Genomic DNA, 17,022 nt, shown 5'->3' on the forward strand with positions numbered 1-17,022 from the left:
GTGGACTGAGTCTGGAGTAGAAACATCCAGAGCCACCGTGCACAGGCGTGTGCAGGAAATGGGCTACAGGTGCCGAATTCCCCAGGTCAAGCCACTTTTGAACCAGAAACAGCGGCAGAAGCGCCTGACCTGGGCTACAGAGAAGCAGCACTGGACTTCAGGCATTTTGGCATTTCCTTCTCCCCAGTCTTCCTCCAGACTCTGGCACCTTGATTTCGAATGACATGCAAAATTTGCATTTGCACAATATGATGTTTTGAGAAGGAGCTAAATGCCTTGTTATAATTCTCTTCTCAGCAGTGTCTTTTGGAGTTTATTATAAATGACATAACATTTAGTATAATTATTGAAGATGTACACATTCAGTTTTTATCGAATTACATTTTTATTTTAGGGAAATTTATAAATGCAAAAGCATTAAAACAAAGCCTTTTAATTTTAATTTTAATTAATTAATTAATTTTGGAATTTACATTTTTTAAAAGACCCAGATAAATAAGATGATGTTTTCCTTAATTATTTTTTTAATTTTCATTTTATTTTTGTGTAGTTGTGTAGTTTTTTGGAGTGCCTTGTTGTAATTGGCTGCATTTGAAATTACATACTTCCCTACTATATAGTAGGTGGAAAACAGTATGTCCGAATTGGCAGTACTCATAAAAGAATAGCCAAAAAGTACCCGGATGACCTACTATTTTCAGGGTAGATTCTGAAGTGTGCATACGATGGACACTTTACTATCCCATGAGGCCACGGGAGAGGATTAATGAATGGCGGTCACATGATAATGACAACATGGCAGATGTAGTACGTTCGAATTTTATTCATACTTCACACATTTATACTATATAGAACATACTTTTTAGCAGTCGTGAAGTAATTACTTTTTCAAAATAAGTACCTACTCAAGAGAGTATGAGATTTCGGATGCAGCCATCATGTTCTCTTACGAGAGTATCTCTCGTACTGCGTAATATCTTACGCTACGGGGAAAACCTCTTTTCCACGAGATATTGAAGCCAAAAATTATCCTTTAATTTTGATTAATGTAAAACGCTGTGCGGCAGCGTGCAGACATAGGCAAGACGGCTCGCGCGCCTATTGGCTGCCCTGCGGCAACAGCAGCAAGCCTATCGAGAGAGGCCCTGCGTGACGTGACATCCAATGGGGGTGCTTCGCGCCCATTTCGTCGCGTCCCGCCAGAATAGGCGTGGCCTTGGCCTATAAATACGCTCGACAGGCTGATACAAACTGATTTTCAACTCTTCAGCGAAGCACTACTGCATCGCTGGATCCGGAGTGAGAAGCCGCGCCGTCTGATTGTAAGCCTTCTGCGGGACGAGCCTTCGAGCCTGAAGTCGCTGGCCTACACCTAGCCGCCTTCAGCCGCCGTACCTGCTACGCTTTCCGGCGTTCATATCCTTTTCACTGCTGAGTGTGTGTTCGCCGCTGCGACTCACACTCTATCTCTGTTTTGTATCTGTTCTAAAAGAGCAAGCATCTCGGCCAGACTTGCACTGATACTTTTCGCTCGTTCAGTTCCAAGAAAATGTGACTGTTCCAGTGTATTTTGCAGTAAACAAGCCGGTACCATGGCCCGCTTGCCTGCACACAAATGCTGTTTCCACGGCGACCCAGAAAAATCATATAAGCAATGTATTGTCTGGTATTCCGGCCACAGCCGATGGTGTTTTGAGTGTAATAAAAATGCCCACAGCCCAGTGTTCATTTCTACACACAAACACAGCCCGCCACAGTGCAGGGCTCGCACATATGAAATCGACTCATGTCAATTGTGCATTAAATGTAGTGAATGTGCCCACAACCCAGTGCCCACAAACACTACACACTGCATGTGCCACGTTTTCTGTAAAACGAAACCAACACACATACAGTCAGCTAAGACCCACGGTGTTTAAGTCTCGCCGCGGCCAGACTCCACCGAAACCTCTCGCTCGTTCAGTTCCAAACAATGTGACTGTTCCAGTGTATTTCGCAGTAAACAAGCCGGTACCACAGCCCGCTTGCCTGCACATTAACGCCATTTTTACGGCGACCCAGATAAATCCAATAAAGAGTGTATTTTCTGGTGTCCCGGCCATAGCCGATGGTGTTATGAGTGTTGTAAGAATGCCCACGTCACAGTGCCCATTCCCACACGCGGACACAGCCCGCCACAGTTCAGGGCTAGGACAAATAAAATCGACTCATGTCGATTGTGCAAACGTAGTGAATGTGCCCACGACACAGTGCCCACAAACACTACACAGTGCGTGTCCCACGGTTTCTGTAAAAACGAAACCAACACATATTCAGTCAGCGCAAGCCGACGGTGTTTTCAGTGCAGTAAATGTGCCCGCTGTCCCGCGCCCACATTCACTCACAGACACGCTGAACCCTACGGGGTTTGTCCCGCTCGTTCTCTCTCCACAATTTGTCATAGAGAAAGCGAGTGCGAACAGGCTGCCCGCCGTGATCGGCGTGCCCCCCGCCTCGCACACTTTAAACACAGTGTTCATGTCTCAGCACACCGAAGCTCTGCAGCCGCCGCTGTGCCGCGGCCAGAGCCCTGATATCATTCTACCTCTAGCTATCCACGCGAATGCATGGGCAATGCTTCCCGGGGTATCAGAATGGGTGTTGAACACTATAAAGAGAGGCTATTCGCTACAGTTCGCTCGACGTCCCCGCCGTTGCACGGCGCGTGTCGAAACCACGGTGGACAATGAAGTATCTCATCTACTTCGAACCGAAATAGCGAAACTACTGAGCAAAGGGGCCATAGAACCTTTATCTCAGGCTCAGAGCGAAGGGGGTGTATACAGCAGATATTTTCTGGTACCGAAAAAAGACGGGGGTCTCAGACCCATTCTAGATCTGCGACAATTGAACAAAGCGCTTCTGAAACGCAAGTTCAAAATGCTGACAACCAGCAAAATCCTCGCACACGTGCGCCAGGGAGACTGGTTCATGTCAATAGATCTGAAAGACGCCTATTTCCAAATACAGATTGCGTCACGTCACAGGCGATTCTTGAGATTCGCCTTCGAGGGCCAGGCATATCAATACACAGTCCTACCGTTCGGCCTGTCTCCAGCACCCCGTATATTCACGAAGTGCATGGACGCGGCTCTCGCACCCCTGAGACTTCAGGGCATGCGAATTTTTGAACTACTTGGACGACTGGTTGATTCTAGCTCGATCACGATCAGAGCTCATAGAACACAAGACCGCATTACTCGAGCATTTCGAGAATTTGGGTCTCACAGTCAATTGGGCGAAGAGTTCGCTGTCTCCCAGCCAGAAAATCTCCTTTCTGGGAACAGTGATGGACTCGCTGTCTATGACAGCACGTCTGTCGCCGGAGCGAGGACTGAACATTCAGCGCGCCGTGAAATCCTTCCGCCGCGGCTCTATAGTCCAGCTCAAACGGTTTCAGAAAATGCTGGGCCTCATGGCCTCAGATTCTTCAGTACTTCAGCTGGGCCTGCTTCGCATGCGCCCACTGCAGTTATGGCTGAAAGCACGAGTTCCGCCCGGGGGCTTGGGCCGCTGGTCTGTTTCGCCTCAGGGTCGACAGGAAATGCGTCTCGGCTCTGACACCTTGAAAAAAGCCGACTGGTACCAGTCAGGCGTGAGTCTGGGGACTCCCTCGAGTGTGATGGTGGTGTCCACGGACGCCTCCACCTCGGGGTGGGGAGCGCTGCTCGAGGGCAGACCGTTCTTTGGCCAGTGGTCAGAACGTCTGGCCAGTCACTGGGGAAGAACAACCTCGTCGTGCGATTCCTCAGGGGAGCTCGGAGGCTGAATCCTTCCAGACCTCCCTCAGTCCCTATGTGGGACCTTTCTACGGTTCTGGAAGCCCTGAAAGGTGCCCCATTCGAGCCAATCCATTTGTCAGACATGAAGCACCTGTCTTTCAAAACGGTATTTCTTGTGGCTCTTGCTTCAATGAAGCGCGTGGGGGACTTGCAAGCGCTTTCAGTAAGCGCGTCCTGTATTGAGTTTGGGCCTAATGACTCAAAAGTCATACTCAAACCAAGGCACGGGTACGTGCCAAAATCCCTCAACACACCGTTCAGGGCCCAGGTTATTTCCCTGTGCGCCCTCCCGGTGAACAATGAGGAAGCGGATGCTAATCTCCTTTGCCCCGTCAGGCCGCTGTGGGCTTATGTGTCCCGCTCGTCTGTCTTCAGGCAGACCGAGCAGCTCTTTGTTTTGTTTGGCGGACGCTCCAAGGGACTGGCCGCATCAAAACAGAGCCTATCCAGATGGATAGTCGATGCCATAGCGCTGGCTTACACTTCTAAGGGCCTGCAGTGTCCTTTGGGTGTCAGAGCGCACTCCACGAGAGGCGTGGCCTCTTCGTGGGCGTGGTCTAGTGGGATTTCCTTGCATGATATCTGTATGGCGGCGGGCTGGGCCTCGCCGTCTACATTTATAAGGTTATATAACCTAGAAGTTCCCGCCTTACAGGCCAAGCTGCTGTCGGTCTAGAATTCAGTACTATCTGTCCCGCTGCGCCGGCGCAGAATGCTGAGTTTTGATTGAGTATCGCTCACTGATCGATGGAACAGCTCCATGGGTGTTGAATAGCCCGTATTTTTGCCCAGTTCAGGCTGAACGCGTTCACCCTGTCTGCGGGATATACTGTTGACATAACTAGCTCCTATGGGATGCTATTTCGTGGGGAATGATGCTGGTAGCCTCTCTTCTCCGACTCTCTGTGAGTCTACGGTGATTATGCACTATATGAGCCCCGGGCTACTGCCCTTGGGACTTTGGTGTCGGATCCCAGTACGCACGGCGTCTTACATTGTGTTCCCCATAGCGTAAGATATTACGCAGTACGAGAGATACTCTCGTAAGAGAACGTACTCGGTTACTAACGTAACCTCGGTTCTCTCTAGAGAGGGAACGAGTACTGCGTATCTTGCCGTGCATACAACAGCGCTGGTTCGCTTCAGCGTTGAAAACCAGTTTGTATCAGCCTGTCGAGCGTATTTATAGGCCAAGGCCACGCCTATTCTGGCGGGACGCGACGAAATGGGCGCGAAGCACCCCCATTGGATGTCACGTCACGCAGGGCCTCTCTCGATAGGCTTGCTGCTGTTGCCGCAGGGCAGCCAATAGGAGCGCGAGCCGTCTTGCCTATGTCTGCACGCTGCCGCACAGCGTTTTACATTAATCAAAATTAAAGGATAATTTTTGGCTTCAATATCTCGTGGAAAAGAGGTTTTCCCCGTAGCGTAAGATATTACGCAGTACTCGTTCCCTCTCTAGAGAGAACCGAGTTTACATTAGTAACCAAGTACGTTTTCAACAATAAAAAACCATAGACAGTAAAAGAAATGGACAAAGCGACCCCCTTGATTTCAATGGAGAAAACTGAAGCCCGATTAGAGCACTCACTTCCTGATGGCTGAGCGACTGCGCAGGCTCAAACTGAGCTTGACGACAGTCTGACAGTTGTAAATCTTCTAGTAGCTGTGCCAAGACAAATCTGAATCACCTAATTCCTCAAAAACGTTGTTGAAATATTTTGTCCTGTTGCTTTTTTTGTCCTCTCTAATATGGTTGATATGACGCCATTGGGGTCTTAGCCCCACCTTCACCTCCTGTCTATATGGTAATTTCTCTATTGTGCGACAGAAAGTTGCGTGGTTATGACGCAATCGTTAGCCTATTTTTACAAAAACGGCTTCTACGAGCCCATAACGTAAGATACAAAGTAATGGAGCCTTTTATACATTGTCGTGTTTCTTTAGAAATAAATAATGGACAAATTAAGTCTTTGGACGCCTCATATGTAAAGTTATTCGCTGTCAAAGGGACGCCAAAATGAATGGGGGTCAATGTAATGCTAACAGCATGTAGCAAAGTTCTGCTACAATGGCGGCCGCCGTGAGGCTTCAGTTTCCGGCTGATGGATTACCCCCTTGTAAAAAACGGTCTTCTTCATCATGTACTGATTATTTGATTAATCACTGCTGTTGTGACCCCTACTGCCCCCTTTCTGCAGGCTGTATTAGCACAACATTAATTGTGTCATGTAACACCGATTTTTGTAATAAGGTGCAATCTATAATGAGCCTAATGTTTGATCTTCGAAATAATGATAATTTTTATACTATGCAGTGATATTTTTTATGCATTTTGTATATGGTTAAACTGTATGGTGGGTGATTATTGAATAAAGACGCAATTGAAATGTTTAGCGAATGGTTAGTAAATGTGTAAAAATACATTTCTCATTTAATTTCTCTTAGGAAACTTTATGAAAAACATCAGTTCAATAAGAACTCCTGAGCTATGAAAAAGACATAGATTTTCCCCCGGATCCATCAATATCTCTGTTGTAAGCGCATTTAACCTTCCTGATTAATTCTCAGCTGATCTATTTGGTTTGCTCATGTACGGCTTATCTCTCGCTCTCTTTCTCTCTCTGTCGGTGACGATGATTCATCTAGTTGAAGCCAGCCTCTTCACCGGAGGCTCATTGTGAACTTCAGAACACATCAGAAATCAGAGCCAGGCGCCGTCCACTCTCATAACGTCAACTCAGCAAGAGAGAACGCACCAGCAGCGCAGAAACACACTCACACATGCACACACACTCGCACCTATACATACATTCTCAGACCGGCTCTTGAACTGTTGTAATCGCATAACTGTGCATGAATGTATGCATAAATCATCCACACATGGTCATTTAAGTCGTCTTTCCACTTCTGTAATGCTTACAGTAGAATGTTGAGGTTAAATACAGATATGATTTAGTGCTCTGGGTTCGTCACAACCTGTTTAGCCGGTTTTACTGTACGCTATGTGTACAATATTTCAGTGACATCAATCGCACTTTTTTTTCATGGGGAGCAGCTTTGCATTCATTAAACAATAATCACAGTTACAGTGTGGCAATCTGACAAAATCAACTTGGCCTTTTCAGAAAATGGTCAGTCTTCTGTAGACCCCTACATTTTGTGATAAAACAATACTGTTGTGGTGTTTAATTATTAAGTTCATTTAAAATATGCCTTGGCTGTCGTAATTAAATTCTAATGGTGGATCAAACTGAATAAAAAGACCTCAAGGAGTATTAAGGTGGGAATATATATATATACATATATAATTTTTGTTTCAGAAACTGGTGTGGTGTCTCAGATACACACATTTCAGTGATATACACTGCAAAAAACAAAACAAAATTGTTTTAAAACATCCTGTTTTCCAGTACAAATTTCTGGTACAAATGCTGCCCCATTGGCAGATATTTTTTCTTGTTTTAAGCAAAAACACAAAATTTTTCAGATTTTTTCAGAAAACATGACTAGTCTTATAATATCTTCTCAAGATTGTATCTTGATTTGATAATGTTTAGATATTTGTATTGGAAAACAAGTCAAAATACCAAGTTAATTAATCATTGTTTTCCAGTGTTAGTAACATTTTCTGCATGGTTTAGAATGTTTGCAATGCTGTCAACTTCTTATGATTGATAACTTGCATTTGTGTTGTTCCTCGTTTGTTGCTTTGGATAAAAGTGTCTGCTCAATGAATAAATGTACTATGCTGTTGAATGACATACACTCTTTTTTTTTTCTTTCAATTTTTCCATGACCTTAGTATTGCTGGCATCACGTTCTGGCATTTAAACTCCAGGCACTCGAGCGTTTGAGCCACACATGCACAAAACGGATAATTCTGACAGCAATGTTCATAAGCACTTCTTCATTTTAACAAAGACGTGAGGTCATGGATAATCCTGTTGGACACGGTGACGGGCTGCCAGAGAGACAGGAAGATGAGCAGAGAGGTTCATGTTCATCTCTAGCATGAGCTTATCTTTACAACGCAGTCCTGAAGTCTCAACTCTCCCCTGTAAAGGCCCCCTTCTCCTTCCCTTTACCTCTGTACAGATAAAATGTTGTCAAAATAGTTCCGGTTCACATGGCTATGCGGAAGCGATAAATAATTCTGTATTATAAATTTGTAAGGCCAGACAAGTAATTTGTTGAGGTCAATTTGTAAAGAAAGACCACGCCTGCGCACATATTCAAACGCGCATACCTATTGACTAAACACGTAATACGCATGTGCACGCCGTCAGCGTTTTCACAGGTTTGCATTTTTAGTGCTTGTGCAGAGAAAAATAAAAAATTAAATATACATAATATATATAAAAATATAAAAAAACATACAGTATATATATATATATATATTTTTTTTTTTCTTCTTTTTTTTTCTTCAAGGCTTGCATCTTGGAACCTATTTCAACGTTTGCGTTCTCGAGCCACCAGGCACTGTTGTTGTGCGAAAGAGCGGGCCGGCCCCCGAAGGATTTTCGGTTAGAACGCTGTCGTGTTAGCGGCTCCAAAGTTAATAACTAATGATCTTTGCAACGGAAGTGAATCGATCAAAACTAACTTTAGCTGGACAATAATTTTATTCTAGAGATGCTGTAAAGCCAAAACAATCTCTGTTACTTTTATTTCCTATTATCAGTGTAAAGCTGCTTTGAAACAGTCCATATTGTTAAAAGCGCTACATAAATGAAGGTGACTTGACTTGACGTAACACACATAGATCAAAGAAACATCTCAAAAAAATATATCATGTAAATATATAAATATATCATGAGAATCATGAATATACTGATAACTAGATTTTTATATTGTCTGAAGAAAATGTGAGCACTGATCTGCTAAAAAAAAGTATTGAATTATTCGCTTTAATACACATTTCATGTCAGTTTCTCAAAAGGGAGCCGGATTTACACGCAGAATTTGATATTTCTCTTGAAATATTCATTCACCTTCTTTTAAGAGCATCAACAATGTAGCAGCTCCTCAGAAGTGTTGTTCTTTTCCCCATCTGAACGCTTCATTAGCTCTGGTTTCACTCTGTCTTTCTCTCCGGTCGACCCTTCACACTCACCTGCTGAACCTGACTGTCAAATGCTCGCCTCGGGTAACCTGCAACGTGTCGGTGGCGCAATGTTATGGTGCTATGAAGACTTGTGCTAAAACAAATAGATGTTGTAAGTAAATGTTTTATAAAAGCACCTGAATACACATTACCACAGGAAAGAAACATCCCAAATGGGATCTTTTTAATATTGCAAGAGTTTCAGAGCAATGAGACTAAATGGAGAACAAATTGAGACTTTTGGTTCTGTCATCATTTGCTCACTGTAATGTCTTTCCAAACTCATAGAACACAAAAGGAGAAATTTAGCAAAATGTCTCTGCTCTTTTCCATACAATGACAATGAATGGGGACAAAAAGTATGACAAAAGCACCATAAAATGACTTTTTTTATGTTCCAAGTCTTTTGCGAATTAGGTTTGGTGTAAAATGACAATAATCAATGGCATGTGATTTCAAACCTACCATGATTTGAGTGTAATAGCACACAAATCATACAAACTACTTTTAAATGGTGTTTTCAATTGTAATTTTTGGCCCTCATGCAGATTGTGGAGTTTCAGATGAGATCTGAGAATATTTTCCAAATTCAAATGATATGAGCTGCTATCCAAATCCAAATATTTGTGTATGCTCTATACCCATAGTGTATTTTGACAATTGCACAATTTGTCTTTGAATATCAAAAAATGTGTCAAGAACATCAAAATCAAGCTAAAAAAAAAAAATCAAGCTGTACCTATAGACCGTTTGGGTGTTTGCAAACAGCAATGATGTGTTTTGTGGGCGTAGCTTACCTGGCGGCAAAAAGTGACAATTCTGCAGTAGCAGTCTATGGAAGCCACAGAATAAAAGAATAAACATGGTAATTTATATCTCACTGTGGCGAACAGGATGAGGCCGAGGGACGTGAGAGAACGGCGCGAGGCCGATGGTGCGAGTGTTAATGAGCAACACTTTTGAGCACACCGGTCTCGCATCTCTCACGGAGGAGCGGAAGCATAAAGGAGGAGGGACGACATTGATGATCGAGAGAGGAACAGGCCTGATTTTATGTTGTGTTTTGTTTTATTTTGGGTAGCCAGCAATCGTCCGCCAGGGGCTGCTGGCGGTTCCTTTTATGTTTTGTTCGTTTTATTTTAAATAAAGTCTTTAAATGTTTCGCCGGTTCCCGCCTCCTTCTTCCCTGAACTTTGCTACACTGGTGCCGAAACCCGGAAGGAGGGAGGAACGCGCTGTCAGAGAGTCCTCGCCGCTGTGGGAAATCCGCGGTGCCATCGAGCATGGTGCGCGAGTCGCCGCCGCACGCCGTAGGCACAGTCTGATGTGTACCCCCCGGCCTGTGAGGGGCGATGGGGGTATGTGGCGAACAGGACGAGGACGAGGCCGAGGGACGTGAGAGAACGGCGCGAGGCCGGTGGTGCGAGTGTTAATGAGCAACATCTGTGAGCACACCGGTCTCGCATCTCTCACGGAGGAGCGGAAGCATAAAAGAGGAGGGACGACATTGATGATCGAGAGAGGAACAGGCCTGATTTTATGTTGTGTTTTGTTTTATTTTGGGTAGCCAGCAATTGTCCGCGAGGGGCTGCTGGCGGTTCCTTTTATGTTTTGTTTTGTCTGTCACGTGCTTCCCTGTTTGGCATGTGATCCTGCCATGTGTCTTGTCATTTGTTAATTGTCTGATCATTGTCCACAGGTGTTCCTTGTCTTGTAATTAGTTAGTGTATTTAAGCCCTCATGTTTGCCCTGTTTCTTTGTTATGGATTGTATGTTTCTAGTGTTGACTGTTTGCTGCTGTTGTTCTTGCCTTGTTCTTCTTGTCTCATGCCTTGCCTTGCCCTTGTTTTATGTTTGTTTATGTTTTAAAAGTAAAGTTTGCATTTGGGTCCTCACCAGCTTGTTTCCAGTGGTTTGATTGTGTTACAGAATCCACGACCAAAACATGGACCCAGCAATCCGTCTCTTTCGCCTCAGCCAAGGTCCGCCCTATAGGAAAATATGTGGAGGAGTTTTGTGGACTTTGTTATGGGGTGGACGTTGACGATGATGTCTTGAAAAACATGTTCCACTACGGCCTTACAGACCTCCTGGAGTACCTTATGCCTGACAACACCCCGCAATGGACGTTAGAGCAGTACATTGACATTGCCCTTCGGATAAGCTCTGCTATTCACGTCACGCCCGCCCAGCCTGAGAATCTTCACGTCATGCCTGTTCAACCTGATCTTCAAGTCATGCCAGTTCAGCCTGATCTTCACATCATGCCTGTTCAGCCTGATCTTCACGTCATGCCTCATCAGCCTGATCTTCACGTAATGAGGCCAGCCTGATCGTCACGTCATGCCTGATCTTCACGTCATGCCTGGCCAGCCAGATCTTCACGTCATGCCTGATCTTCACGTCATGCCTGTTCAGCCTGATCTTCACGTCAAGCCTCATCAGCCTGATCTTCACGTCATGCCTGGCTAGCCTGATCTTCACGTCATGCGTGATCTTCACGTCATGCCTGGCCAGCCTGATCTTCACTTTAGGCCTGATCTTCACGTCATGCCTGTTCAGCCTGATCTTCACGTCAAGCCTGCGCTCCACGTCGGCCCTGCCGAGCCTGTGCTCCACGTCGCCCCTACCGAGTCTGTGCTCCACGTCGCCCCTACCGAGTCTGCGCTCCCCGTCAGCCCTGCCGAGCCAGTGCTCCCCGTCAGTCCTGCCGAGCCTGAGTTTCACGTCAGACCTGCCGAGACTGCATTTCACGTCAGTCTTGCCGAGCCTTAGCTTCACGTCGGTCCTGCCGAGCCTCTTCAAGTCGGTCCTGCCGAGCCTCTTCACGTCAGTCCTGCCAAGCCTGAGCTGCTTCACGTCAGTCCTGCTGAGCCTGCACTTCATGTCGGTCCTGCCGAGCCTCTTCACGTCGGTCCTGCCGAGCCTCTTCACGTCAGTCCTGCCAAGCCTGAGCTGCTTCACGTCAGTCCTGCTGAGCCTGCACTTCATGTCGGTCCTGCCAAGCCTGAGCTGCTTCACGTCAGTCCTGCTGAGCCTGCACTTCACATCAGTCCTGCCGAGCCTACGCATCACGTCATGGCCACGGAGCCAGAGATTGAACACGTCATGCCCGTCGAGCCAGAGACTGTACACGTCGTGCTAGCCGCACAAGAGACTGTTCACGTAGTGCCTGCCGCATAAGAGACTGTTCACGTCACGTCTGTCGAGCCAGAGACTGTTCTCGTCATGTCTGCCGAGCCAGTGACTGCTCTCGTCACGTCTGCCGAGCCAGAGACTGTTCACGTCACGTCTGCCGAGCCAGAGACTGTTCACATCACGTCCGCCAAGCCAGTGTCTCCGGACAAGATGGCCAGCCGGTGTCTGTTCCCCCTGAGCCGGTGTCTGTTCCTCCTGAGCTGGGGGGGGGGGGGGGGTAGTAGGTCCCCTGATGGGACCATGGAGGCCGCACCACCATGGTCGCGTGAACTGTCTGGTCCACCCTGGTCCCCTGAACTGTCTGATCCACCCTGGCCCCCTGAACTGTCTACTTCACCCTGGTCCCCTGAACTGTCTGCTCCGCTCTGGCCGTCTGCACAGCCTGGTCTGTCATGTGATCCTGCCTTGTGTCTTGTCATTTGGTAATTGTCTGATCATTGTCCACAGGTGTTCCTTGTTAATTAGTTAGTGTATTTAAGCCCTCATGTTTGCCCTGTGCAGGGACGTCACTAGGGTTTTCATTTTAGGGGGGCTAAGCCCCCAATGAGGATCTAATGATCACTATTAACCAGTTTCATTGCCATGCAAAGGCAGGGTTTAATAATCACTGTGGCCCCAAATGTGAGGTATAGGGCAGATAGTGGGGTTCTGGGTTTCCCCAAGAAAATTTTGATTTCTCTGATCTACATATTTTAAGATGTTTTGAAGGCCAAAAAAATTGGTTAACAGCTTTAAAACCATGTCAGTGGGCAGCTGATTATTGTTCTCTCCTCATCAGCATCACACTATTTTTCTCTTTGTCTTTATCTTGCCATGTCTCTTCCCCTCTTCCCCTCTTCCCCAAAGCTGAGCTTTGACTGATATAGGCTTTTCATTTTTGTCTGTCAGTGAAGAAAGTACACATAGGGTCAACTGATAGGTTGATTTTGCCTATGAATCATTTTCTCAGACGCGTTTATTTACTGAAAGCTACTAAAGCTAGGTAATTAAGTTTATTAAATGCATTGACAATATGTAGGCTACACATTCATTATCGATCTTATGAGTAAAACAGGGCCGTAGACAGGGCTTTATAATCAAAGAGGTCCTAAATTTGAGGTTGGTAGGGGGTTCACATTTTTTATTTCTCTGATATGTGCATTTCAAGACGTTTTTAAGACAAAAAAGGATAAGAAATAGCTTTAAAACCATGTCAATGGGCAGTAGATTATTTGTCAATACCTGCTCTCTCCTCATCTCCATCACTCTTTCTTTCAAGTCTCTTCAAACCTTTCTCTTCCCCTCCTAAAGTTCAGCTTTTTTAATTTACTAAAGGCTACAATTATTATATTCTCAATATGTACCCATTCATTATTAATAATGTGCCTAACATGATGAAAACGCCTTTGTTAATGTTTCTTGTCCCCTCACAATGAACTAATTATTATTACATTACATAAGTCATGTTACATAGGCCTATTTTTAGTTCAAAATGGGGAAATTAGACAAACCTATATTAGTTTGCCTGATTATTTTTTTGTCATTCTTTTAAAATTTATGGCCTAAAAAAAAGGTCAAATTTGAAATGTTAAGTTTAACTACTTACATCTTATCTCGCACTTGACCGTAGGCTAAGTGTCGAGTCGCGCTGTTAAAATTCGCGCTCAGCAGCGTCTCTGAACATAAAGCCCGCCTACTTTGATTTGACTTGGTCATCTCAAATATTCTGACATTGACGAGCAGTGACAGACCTCTGTTTCTGACGTGCTCTCTGCTCGGCGCCGCTGCGGATTGAAGATGAAGAACGCGCTGAATCTGATTATAACAAGACTGAAGCGAACACGAATTTGTGTAGCCTACATTAATCACAAATTTTTAGGGGGGCTAGGCTGAAGCCCCCCTAAAAAGGGCCTAGCGACGCCCCTGGCCCTGTGTCTTTGTTGTGGATTGTATGTTTCTAGTGTTGACTGTTTCCTGCCGTTGTTCTTGTCTTACTTTGTTTTAAAAGTAAAGTTTGCATTTGGGTCCTCACCAGCTTGCCTCCAGTGGTTTGATTGCGTTGCAGCTATAGGACCATTAAGATTTTGTATCATTTCATTTTGTCATATTTTATTTTTTTAAATGATTTTATATTTTTAATTATTTGTATATTTTATGTTTCTTATGTTTTTCTATCATAATTTTATTAAAAATATATTTTAAATAATTTTATGATTTTCTTTTTCTTCTTCTGATTTTCTGGTGAAATGTGACTTGAACATCGTGAGGATCACCTTTTTATTTTTCCTGAGGTGAGAAGCTATGAGCAATAACATGTTCCTTTGGGATGTGCCGAGGAAGGAATCTCAAGGACCATTCTCTCTCACTCTCGACTACACAGACTGAGAAGGGCTTAGAAATTTTGCATTTCCTCCCCTGCAATTCATGGGCTAATAAAACACACACACACTGGCTTCTATAAATAGCACAGACTATGAGATTGCATGGGAGACAGAAATGACGTGGAATTTACAACACAGCTTGTATCGCTTTCACATATCTTTCTAAGCCTGGTTCTTTCAACTATCCCTCCGTTTGCCTTCCGCCCTCCCTCTTGTTCTGTATCTTGCAAGGTCGGTGTGACCCAAGTGGGATGGAGAGGGAGGGCGGGAGCGACTGAATCCTCTGGAAAAAGCCAAAAAAATGAGTGCAAATGGAGCCAAGAGAGTGAGAGGCAGAGCTAAAGTAGTTCTGCATCACCTGTCTCCGAACACTGAGTGTTGTGACTTTCTTGCATAATACATAAAGGTCTCTCACACTTGCACCTTCATATCCTCATCTCCTGTATCCCTCCATCCCAGTTTGGATCCAGCAGGGAGGAAAGATGCAAGCGACTTGACAAAGAGTGACAGAATGTCATTTAGTCAGACTCCATTCAGAGAGCCTGAGACGGGCAGCCCCTGCTGGCAGAGCGAGGGCATTGATCTGAAATCTCACTGTGGAAAACAATGATGCAAAAATTTTTGCTTTTGATGTATGCAGCACATCTCCAAAAGCGGGTTAGTGGCATAATTCGTTGTTAGTGAACGCAAGTCGGGTCAAGTTATACCAGCATTAGGATATTAATCTCTTCTGCTGAGAGAGAGAGAGAGAGAGAGAGAGAGAGAGAGAGAGAGAGAGAGAGAGAGAGAGAGAGAGAGAGAGAGAGAGAGAGAGGAAGATTATGAGCAGAGGCACAAGACTTCTACGACACACAGCGGCTGAAAAGAATCTGACAAGGAAGCTCAGATTAATAAATGCTGTAAAAATATATTGCTCATAGTTCATGTTAACTTATTCATTAACTAATGTTACCAAATAAGACCTTATTGCAAAGTGTTACCCAATAAGGTATCAATTAATCACATTTATTTATATAGCACATTTAAAAACAACACACGTTGGCCAAAGTGCTTTTACATACAGCCCAACGCATACAATCTAAGGAGACATAGGAAGGGTTAGCTGAAACCTTTGTACAGATCTTAAAGGCCTAGAGGATGTATGTTGCTGAAGAATTTCACTAATGTAACTTGGTGCCATCCCATTTAAGCCCTTAAAAACAAATTATAACATCTTATACTTAATCCTAAATTTGACTGGAAGCCAATGAAGGCATGCTAGTACAGGTGTTATACTCGCATATTTCCTAGTCCCGGTATTACAAGGAAATCAGTGAGGGCACACATTTGTTACATTGAAAAACAAATTTGCAATCTTTTCTAAAAAAAAACAAAAAAACAAGTGAATATTTTATAGAGCCTGTAGTAAAATATTATGTTTTGGTAAAGGAACAAAATCTTTTTGTGTGCATTTTCGGATGTATGCCATATCAATCAGCAACAATAAACCTGCTTATAGAAATGTTTTATCCACAAGAGTATAGTAGTACAATTCATTAGATTATATTATGAAAATCTGTAAATGTTTGGAATATGTAGGTCTATATTATGGTAATTTTGGTGAAATTAGACTGTAAGGATAAGTAGCAACATCAAAGCTCTCTGCACTTGAACATACATGTGGCAGAAAATATCGTACGATAAACCTGTTTTCCCATAACATTTTCAAGAATATAAATCTACGATTCACTAAGTTATATCAAGGAAATCTGACAAAAATGTAATCATTATAAAATTCAACAATATTAAAGGTAAAGCTTTCAATTATATTCAAGTTATGTTTAAGTTTAGTCATGTTTCAATAATGCTAAAGTTTTTTTTTACATTTTCTGATTTATTTTATATTAATCAATATTTCTTCACATTCCTTCCATCTTTTGAGTTGCAGTAATTTTTTTATAGTTAGCATACTTATATTTTAATATATTGTAGCATCGTAGTGAAAAGATCCAGTCAAACTGACCGTTTCTCGTTGAAATTTTATGGGCGAAATCCAGTCATTCCAATAGGAATCTGCACGATCTGGAATTTCACTTGAGGCCAAAAAAGTTCCCTAAGCAAATTTCACTCATGTTTAAGTTGGCCATGTAAATTCGCTGGATTGAACGACAGAAAGCTGCTTGGTTTTCAAGTGATTCTTTATGAGCTGTGCTTTATAAATCACTATGCTATTAAACTTTTTTTGAATTTTCGTGAATTATTTCGTGAATAATTCTGAGTGACTGCTCATGTTTCAAAGCATTATGGGTAGGTGCTATCTGTTCTCACCTTCTTACAGAAGTGTAAACTTTAATCGATTGGTTTTGTAAAGTCGGTATGAAAAGGAAGTTGCAATAGTCTTTTCTTCCCTATTGTGATATAATAAGTGAAACGGCTTCTCAATCTAGAAAAAATGTAGGACAGGGCTTGATTTTGTCCATTGGGAACTGATTGGATTGTTGTGGTTTGCTATTGCTCTGATGTCATGTGAGTGACAGGTTGTCCCGCCCTCGCACCA

At 43.8% G+C, this 17,022-nt stretch overlaps 1 protein-coding gene across 2 annotated transcripts in view; it reads right to left on the bottom strand.

Moving 5' to 3' along the window:
* Positions 1 to 17,022, bottom strand: part of cabp1b (calcium binding protein 1b) — a 43,151-nt gene that overhangs the window by 21,568 nt on the left and 4,561 nt on the right. The gene's annotated exons all lie outside the window — the stretch shown is intronic.

This window comes from Siphateles boraxobius, unplaced genomic scaffold (assembly GCF_051911475.1).
Source record: "Siphateles boraxobius isolate OS27281-9 unplaced genomic scaffold, OSU_SipBor_1 25, whole genome shotgun sequence".
Lineage (NCBI taxonomy): Eukaryota > Metazoa > Chordata > Actinopteri > Cypriniformes > Leuciscidae > Siphateles > Siphateles boraxobius.